The 8,344-nt window shown below is 47.5% G+C and overlaps 1 pseudogene; it reads right to left on the bottom strand.

The window, feature by feature from the left end:
* Nucleotides 1–1,050: 1,050 nt before the first annotated feature.
* On the bottom strand, nt 1,051–1,165 carry LOC136141605 (U6 spliceosomal RNA; annotated as a pseudogene).
* Nucleotides 1,166–8,344: the final 7,179 nt, after the last annotated feature.

Genomic DNA, 8,344 nt, shown 5'->3' with positions numbered 1-8,344 from the left:
TCTCACAGGGGGAATGCTGGCTCTTTGGGGTTGTTTCCCACCCTTCCTTCTGACTTAACCTCCCGCCTGGTCCCCGTCCTGGGGTTCTAGGGTTTGCCCTGTGCATGGGGGTGCCGTCAGGGCCTGGTGTTTCTCAGTGTCTCCCAGGTCAGGGACAGAAGCGTCCAGACAGTGGTTGATGTCTCCCAAGAACACAGGGTGACCAGGAGACAGCATGGCAAGGGCTAGAGAAGACAATGTAGCTACAGAGGAAGCCCCCGCGGACAACGTGAATCCAAGCCTGCAAAACCAAACACCGTTTTATGGAAGATATTTTTGTTAACTCCCAGAGAAGGTAGCGGAAATGCCAGACAATAAAATAGCAAGTTGAGGATGGGCCAGTAAAATCCCTCCTTAGTGTTTACGGCCTGACTGCTTTGAAGCCAGGAGGTGAGCTTGGTCAGAGGAAGGGGTGTGAGCCTCGAGGGTGGTGGACAGACAAAACCTTAACTCTTTTCCCCACAGAAGTCTTCCCACTGACACTTCTCTAGCATCTTGCCTACTCCAGTGTGGTGTTCTCGTGCAGAGGATCCCAGAACATCCTAAGTTATATGGCATCTTTGATTAAAAAGTGGAATCCACCTATGAGGACAAAGAAGCCCAAGGACGCGATATCACTTAATCCTATTTGGCAGAAAAAGAATTCACACTTAAATCTGAAAACATAATTGTTTCCTTAAGTCACGTTCAGAGTTGTATTCGGCAGGTTATGCTGACAGTCATTGACTGACTGTCTCGTACGTGTGGTAGCAGGGAGTAGTTTGGTGGGGTCAGACATTACATACAAAGATAAGGGATCTGCACTGTTTCTGGTAGAGAATTGATTTTTTTTTTAACATCTTTTGCTTTACAATGGTGTGTTAGTTTCTGCTGTACAACAAAGTGAATCAGCTATACGTATACATATATCCCCATATCTCCTCCCTCTTGTGTCTCCCTCCCACCCTCCCTATCCCACCCCTCTAGGTGGTCACAAAGCACGGAGCTGATCTCCCTGTACTACGCGGCTGCAAAAATATGGAACGGTTCACGAATTTGCGTGTCATCCTTGCTTCAAGTAGCAGGGGCCGTGCTAAACTTCTCTTTATCGTTCCAATTTTAGTATACGTGCTGCCGAAGCGAGCACGAGAATTGATGTTTTAAGGCAAAGGGATGCTTGAGCAGAGCTGCGCTTTAGAAGGGCCATAGTAGGATAATTTTGAAGATACAGGTAATAGCTAATGTTTCTTGAACACTTACTGTGTGCCAGAAACCGGGTTATTTTATTACATGCGTTCTCTTCTTAAATTTCCATACAACCCTATGAAGTAGGTACTACTCTTGTCCTCATTTTACGGCTAGGCAGCCTGAAGCTCAGGGAGGTCCAAGGTCACACAGCTTGCAAGTGGTGGAGCAAGGATGAGACCCAAGTCTCAACAACCGCAGAGCGCACACTCCTAACTACTATAGATCAGGCCTAGTGTGTACATTGCTCATTGCATCAAGCGTCCAGAAAAACTTGTTTCATTCGTGTAGAAGAAGGGGCAAACCTCTAGATTTGGGATTTTGAGATACAGATATCAGGGGTGCCAGATTTAGCAAATAAAAATACAGAACGCTTAGTTAAATTTGAAAAGTAGCTGTAACAAGCTTTTGTAACTTATTAAAGGTAGCTGAATACAGGGCATTTAAGGCACCCTGCATAAAGATGCAGGACAAAAGTCACTACATGCTGGACACGGCCTGTACACAGAGGACGCTTAGCAGCCCCACCAGGTGTGCACCCTGGGTCTGTCACGCCACTTCTCTGCCATCTTGGGCAAACCCACCTCTCTTTACCTCACTCTTCTCAGCTGAAAAATGTGGATAATAATATCTAAGTGAGATGATATAAAATGCCTGGTAGAGTGCCAGGCATAGAGTAGGTGCTCAATAAATGCTTTGTTGGTGAACTGGGCAACTGCCTAGTTTCCAGAGAAAGTTTTTTTTTCCATTCAGAAGAACACTTAACTCTTACTGAGTATTTTATTCATCAAAGACTTGGCCTTTTCTTCATGAAAAATATATCTTTTAATGGGGGTCATTTCTTGATGTTTCGTGTAGCCTGTATTTAAAAACATTAGCCATTTCCTCTAATAGGAAAGTTGCTACACAAGTGAACAAAAAAAGTAAGGCAACAGAAACAATGCCCATTATATTATCTTCAAGCCTTTATTATGTAGGTATTAAATTTGAACTCAGAGGTCGTCACACTCTGAAAGTGTTTCCATCTGGAGCGCTCCATTCTCCATTCTGTCGGTTCAATTAAGCCTGAGAATTTAAATTATCTCCCTAACTCTAAAAATATGTATAGATACTTCTGAAAGTGGAAACGATTCCAGGGCTTAGAAGAAATGCTGTGGAGTGAATGTGCTCACAGCTCTCAGGCCAGGAGGGTTGACCCTTCCAGATCTTTGAAAGGTTGTGGAAAGACCGTAAAAATCAAATCAAATCAAGTCAAAATAGACAGCCTTTCTCTCAAGAAGAGCGTTTGGAAAAGAGGTGGAGGGACGGAAGACTCGTGCGTGAAAAAAACATACACACTCAGTGGGAAACATATTTGTCTAAAAACATTAAATTAAAAACTCTGAGTGACAGCATTTCTTCCTTTCTTTCTCTCATTTCCAGTTCATTCTTATCAGAATTCTGTCAGCTCTCAAACTGACATTTTCCTGTTCTGATCTTTTCTCAGATAGTAAAGAGGGATTTTTATTTTTTTTATTTTTTTATGGGGCTGATGCAAACAGCAGATCCATCTACAGAGAAACGTCAAGGACGGTTTGGAGTCCTAAACCCTGACCCTCCTGCCCTCTCCTAACTAGCTATTGACATTGAACTTAAAAAAAGCGGCAATGCTGAGATGAGATAATGCTTTAAAGTGGAAGAGAACAGGGCTACAGGGAGGAAGTGGGGGGGGGGGGTTGGCAAGTGAATTTGCTGCTGGGCCGAGCGTCAAACTTCAGGCTTTGAAAAGTTCAGTTTTGCTTCAAGTATCCGGGAAAGAAAATGGGCCTCATCCTTGAGAACAGGTATGGGGTTAGAGAGTCTCTTTGGAGGAAACTCTTATTCCAGGAAACGTAATGTGGTCCCGTTTTCAAGATCTTTGGGGTCGATGAGCTATCGCATCGTTGTTTTTTTTTTTTTTAATTTTTATTTATTTCATTTATTTATTTCTGACTGTGTTGGGTCTTCGTTGCTGCACGCGGGCTTTCTCTAGTTGCGGCGAGCGGGGGCTCTTCATCGTGGTACATGGGCTTCTCATTGCGGTGGCTTCTCTTGTTGTGGAGCACGGGCTCTAGGTGTGCAAGCTTCAGTAGTTGTGGCGCACAGGCTCAATAGTTGTGGCACGAGGGCTCAGTAGTTGTGGCGCACGGGCTTAGTTGCTCCGCGGCATGTGGGATCTTCCTGGACCAGGGCTCGAGCCTGTGTCCCCTGCAGTGGCAGGCGGATTCTTAACCACTGCGTCACCAGGGAAGTCCCTGTCACACCGTTTTTGCACTGGACCCGTGAATGACTCCCTTTGCTCGTGTCCTGTAACAGAGTTGGGCTTTACAGTGCACGCGTTTGTAATTTTTGATGTGAATATCTAAAGGGACTTTCTCCATCGTCTCAAAACGGAGAAGTAGAAAGAACACGGCTTGCATTCGATTCTGATCCCTTTGTTCTCTGGATTCTATTAGCCTTGGCTTCTGTTTACCCTCATTTAAAGAGTCTTCTTCCACCTGAAATTGTGAATGTGACCTGCTTCCTCCCTAGCTGGGAACAGAGATAAAAAGAGAAATGATTTCTCAGAAAAAACTTGACTGTGCTATTGTGAGCCATCTGTTCTTATTTTCCTATCACTGGGTCCTGAATGTTCTAGAATAAAGCCCTGGCATCTCTGAAAATGTTTCCTCCGTTTCACCACTGGTTAGAAATGCGGTTCAGTGAACCCATGACCGACCCAGAATAAAATGTGTGAGAGAGAAGCTTGGATTCCTTGGGGGTAGGGTTTATTTCATTTTAAAATGAGTCCTGGTACACCTGGGTTCTATCTTCTCACCTTATGGCAATTTATTTACCGAGAGCCTGGTGCCTTGATACTTCCGAAAGGCAGGGTGTTACCCTGCTCACACAGAAAGAAGTGAGGAGTTCTCTAAATGTCTCCACTTTCTAGAAGCTGCTGGTGTCTTCTGGGCCGAGCCCTGGGGAATCCAAACCCTTTCCAGGCATGCCAAAGGCCAGCGAGCAGCACGGAGAACTCTAATCACATGATCATTGTTCACGGCCATGGGCAGACACCACTGTCTCTGCCTCCTTTATGTTCATTGCTTGAGACACTTGAAATTAGGCCTGACACAGCGCTAACAAATGTACTACAGGGAATGAGCCTGCACTGGGCCCTAGGGAAGGATCTAGAAGGCTTAATAGGTCTTTTCCATCTTTAATTTCCACAGTTCTAAGTATGCTGGCTGCTTATAAAGCAGTAGATTGATTTTCGGGCTGGTTAGTTTTGAAAGCACTTAGTGGAGAGGATTTGGCTTTATGTAGCCATACCCCTTGGCCTTGACTTTAGTTTGGACCTGGATTCTGAGAGCAGCCCTCAAGTAGCTCCTTTCACCTCCCTTTGGCAGAGAGCAAGTGGGCAAGGGGTGGTCCTAGGCTCCCCCCTGAGCTCATTAACCAGCCGCTATCATCTCTGTGCACTGGGGACTATGTCTTGTCTCTCTGGTTATGTGTAAGGAGATCAGAGCATGGAAGCGGTGTTAGCTTGGCTCACCACTGCCTCACACCCCTCTGAAATAAGCCGAGTGTTCAGGTTTGATGGTCAGCCTTCCTTGGAAGAAGTCTTCCTGTGTCTTCTGAAGACGTGGTGAGTGCCATGATCACTCCTTGTCTAAGGTCAAGGGAACAAGTCTCACCTTAAAGAACGTATCGATATCTTTCAAAGCGGGAAGCTGCTGAAATGTGCGGTAGTGTGACTTCATGTTACGACGCAGCTGGTGAACTCATCTTGGAAGTGGCCGGTTTGGAGGGAAACTTGCTATTTTTCTTTTGGTAATTGTTCCCATTGGTTTACCCTACCCCCATCCTCACCATGACGCAAGGAAGCAATTATAGGCAATAAAACAGACACAGCTAAGTCTGGGGGGGGGGCCCTCGGAGGTTCCAAATTTTCTTTGAGCTCACACACAGATTGCCTTTTTCTGGACACGGGAAATAGGAACAATCTCAGCTTTTCCATCCATAAGACAGGGATCTTAATTATTGCTTGCATCACAGGTAACGTTATAAGGACTAACTAACTAACATTTTTACAGTGATATGAAGTACGCAGGATCTTTCATGATGGCTAAAAGTGCTCTTAAGAAGGAAACCCAGGCATTCACTCCCTTTGCATTTTCCATTTCAGGGTGAAATATACAGCTGGAAAAGCTACTTGTGACTGACAAAATGCTGGGACTAATCTCATGCTTTGAACTATTTCATCCAGAATTAAGGAGCCAGTTCCCAATTATCCCAACCTCAAGGTCACTCACTGAACCAGTACTTCAGGTAGAGGAGGATTACGTATGGGTGAGAGAAGAGAGGAGGCATGAGGACCACAGGGCAGAGGAAGGGAAGGGAGAAAGAGAAAGAACAGAGGAGTGAAGAGGGCTTGCATTACTTTTCTTGTAAACTATCTGAATTTGAAATAATCATGGGTCAGCCTTGGTCATGCAGAAACGTGCCAACTCCTAGAGTCCTCCTCTTTGGTGTGCCACCCCCTACAGGAAGGAAGCAAATCCTGGAAAGGATCTTGCCTGCCTTGTGCCTGTCTGGTGGCTCTACCCAGCCTAGAGGTCACATTCAGAGGCATGGAAGAGGCAAGTACCTCTTCCTCCACCAGGCGTTTCATCAGGATTCTGTAAGCTTCAGATGTAACCCCTCTTAATAATCTGAAAATGAAACGAGACACATTTCTGAGGTTGTCAGCAGGTAGATCCACTGGCTTGTGGTAAGTAATCTCTCTGGGAGGAAGTCTTGGCTCTGATGTCTGTGTTGAACGTTCCGTGGCCCGCCCCCCCCGGCCGGCCGCCCCAGCGCAGGTCTGTTCTCTGGGCGAGGAGGTGGTGATGATATTGCTTCTAACGACCAGACTGAAGCGTAGCCTCAGGCTGTCTTGCAAAGCCCCTTCCAAACAGCCTCTAATTAATTTTTATCCTGCCATCCCAATGAGTCCCGGGAGTGCAGCAACCCAACCAAAAACCCTCATCAAGTCATTTGGAGAGAGCTTTGACTTAACACTTGCCGATTTCAGATCTCTGAAAGAGAAACTGTGGCAGAAGAAACCCCCAACCCTTCCCTACACTCCTCCACCCTACTTGTTTCTTTTCTTTTCTTTTTTTCTTTTCAGTTTCTCGTCTTTTCTTTTACAGTGGCCGTAAGTCAGACCTTTCTCTGGCTCCCTCCAACCCATAGTTCTTTCAGCGAGAACCCTTGAGATACACATTTCTCTTGCTGATGGAGGAGAAACCCCAATTCTCTGGGGCCTGGGGCTGGTTCTCCCTCTGGGCTGCCCCAGGGATCCCAGCCACCTTTGGAGGGGAGGCTTACAGCCTCTCTGGCTTGCAGGGGGGCCAGGTCTCCTCTGGGCTGTGAAAACAGTCTTCAGTAGACATAATGCTGGAAACTGAGGGAAGGTTCCACAAAGAGGAATTTTACCCACTGAGCACATTAAAGACACGGCCTTCTACCCTCCCCCTTTGGAGGCGCTGCTGGCGGCAGCTCGGTGGCGCTGGCCGGCTGTCCATGCCGGGGGTCTGTGCAAAACTCCCGAAGGCCCCTGTTCAGGTGGCCTGTTTCAGGGATCAGAGACAGAAGGGCCCCTTCCGCCCTGGCACCGGCACGTGAGCCTCACTTGTTGCCTTCTATCCGGCTCAGAGTCCTTCCCAATCACCTTCTCCCACCAGCCTTTCAAAGCCCTCCCGGCCCCTCTGTTCATTCAGGATGCTTCTCCTGGGAACTCGGAATGAATGAAAATTTAGGAAGAGCGGCTGTTTGAAATGATGCATTCAGAGGTGCTGAAACCCAAACCACCCGCCGTCTGGGCTTCCTGGGTTTTCAGGACAAAAAGGTTGAGTGACTGTTCCCTTCCTGAGGTCTCAACAGACGAGAGTGATCCGGTGCCAGCGGCTCTGGTGTTAATTTCATGATCCCTGGGCGCCAGAGAAATTTCCTCAGGACCCGCTTGACTCGACAGCCCCTGAGAAATGGGGCCATTGTTTCTAATGAGCTTCAGCAGTCTGACTCCTTTAAAAGAGTTAATCACAGAATCACAGGCCTAGAAAGGACTTCTCCGGCGGCTCCTCTGTGCCAGGTCCGAGTGGGTGAGAGCTGATCCTATTTTTGAAGATGCCCATGGAGCCCCACTCCAGTGACTAATCACTCGTAATTGTCCTCTTTAATTTTAACCTCACGCGCTAGTGTTTGAAACAGATTTCCGTCTGCGCAGTCCTCGGAAAAGGTAAAAAGCCTTGCTCATCATGCAAATGGGGCTGTCCATTTCCTACTCCGCTGCTCTTTCCTGTCTCCCTGGATGGTGGCATGGCCCAGCGGTGAAGGGCAAACACTGGGGAATCGGACATGCCTGGGTATGATGTCTGGGTTTTATAATTGACAAGCTGTGCTTCTACGTCTCAGTTTCCCTGTCTGTGAAACTGAGGAAATAATAGTTACCTCACCGGGTTGTTTTCAGGATTAAATGAGACAGTGAAAGTAACGTGGTTGGGTTCTATCCGGCTCAGGGTAGGGCTTACTCTGCGGCCACAGATAAAAAGGCTCCCACTGGAGTGGAGTTGAGCGCATGTGGATTCTTGCCTGTCTGGCTGTTCTGTTGAAGATGCCAAGGGATACCTATGGGCCAGGCAGCAAAGAGCCATGGAAAGAGAACTGGACTGAGGGTCTGGAGACCTGGGCCCTAGACACAGCTCTGCTGTAGCTTAGGCCGTGACCACTCTGGGCCTCAGTTTTCTAGTCTGTGAAATGATCTCCACCTGTCTTCCTGGCAGGGGAGGGGGAGGGGAGAGATGCGGCTACGGATTGTCAACTGGAAAGTGGTCTTCAAACGTGGGGCGCTAAGGGCCCTGAAGGTGGATGACTAATTGACTCCTTGGGCCCGTAGACCTGCCTGCTGCCCTCGGAGGCCTCTCTAGCACCAAGCAGTGCCCTGGCATGTTGCTAGCCTTGCCCTGAATTGCTAGTATCCTGGGAACCTGGAGGAGGATGATGGAAGTTGAAGTTTATTTCCTCACTTCTTAGTGCTCAC

This window comes from Phocoena phocoena, chromosome 20 (genome assembly GCF_963924675.1).
Source record: "Phocoena phocoena chromosome 20, mPhoPho1.1, whole genome shotgun sequence".
Taxonomy (NCBI): domain Eukaryota; kingdom Metazoa; phylum Chordata; class Mammalia; order Artiodactyla; family Phocoenidae; genus Phocoena; species Phocoena phocoena.
Note: the sequence above shows the minus strand (reverse complement) of the source record. Positions and strands in the feature narration are given on the sequence as shown.